Source organism: Elephantulus edwardii, unplaced genomic scaffold (genome assembly GCF_000299155.1).
Source record: "Elephantulus edwardii isolate Elephantulus edwardi_28Jun2011 unplaced genomic scaffold, EleEdw1.0 scaffold00236, whole genome shotgun sequence".
Taxonomy (NCBI): Eukaryota; Metazoa; Chordata; class Mammalia; order Macroscelidea; family Macroscelididae; genus Elephantulus; species Elephantulus edwardii.
Genome location: NW_006399986.1, coordinates 3,978,704 through 3,979,880, shown reverse-complemented (window position 1 = coordinate 3,979,880; position 1,177 = coordinate 3,978,704).

The following is a 1,177-nucleotide window of genomic DNA, read 5'->3' as shown; positions in this document are numbered from 1 at the left end:
AATGAATGAAAACCCAAAATCTCTGTAAATGTTCATTAAAAGTAATAAAATTTAACAATTAAGAAAAAAACACTCCTTTACTGTGTGAAGTTTCAGGGATTAGGTTGGAAATATCTCAATGGGAGACCTTTCTGATGGATTGGATGAGCATATTTTTCACAGATAACACATCTATATGAATAACCCATAAAATAAGAATAGCAAGCAAGGAAACTAGCTTAAATAGCAAACAAGCGAATATGCTAAAATAGGAAACTAACACAAGAGAGCTTTGTGTGATTTAAAAAGCTGTACATCACACATACTTGTGTTAAAATATAATATGCAAATCCTGAAAAATATGGTGTGTAAAAATATGGCATGTAAAACCCCCAAAATATATGCTGTTAATCCTAACTTCCATCTGTAGTCATAATAGAAACTGTACTTATAATCTCCCAGAGAAATGAACTGTCTCTTGTGGGAAACCAAATTTCATACAAACTATTTATAATCAACCAAATGCTGTATCAGGATATGAGGGTGGCTGGGACACAAGCTGGAATTCACCCTGAAGCACTAACACAGATTTTTGATGTTTACAAGGGTAGGCGCTAAGACAAACCTTTAGCATTTACATGATTCTTGTATTTGCTGATCCCTCCCTCCTGAGTCGAGCATAAGGTTTTCAATAGAAAGAGCTTGGCTTCATTTGCACAGAATTCTCTTTGTGATTTGCTCCCAATTTTCAATAAAGGGACAGGGAAGCTGCCACCTGCTTTACCTCTCTGTTTACTTACACGTTGTTAGTGTTTTGTCTCTGTTATTAATATAGATTACCCTCCATCAAAAACAATGTCATGTTATCAACAACCTATGTTACACAGATGACACAACCCTGCCTGCCAAAACTGAGAAAGACCTGAGGCATTTGCTGCAGAAGGTCAAGGACTGCAGCCTTGAATATGGATTGAAGCTCAGTGTCAAGAAAACAAAGATACCCACCACTGGACCGATTGGCAGCATCATGATAGATGGTGGTGAGATTGAGGTTGTGACCAGCTTCAACTTACTTGTCTCTACAATCAACACTCTCAGTAACCAGCAGCTAGCAAATTTAAAAACAAAACAATTGCATTGGGAAAAATCTGCTGTCAGGGACGTCTTCAGAGTACTGAAGAGCAACAATGTCAGTCTA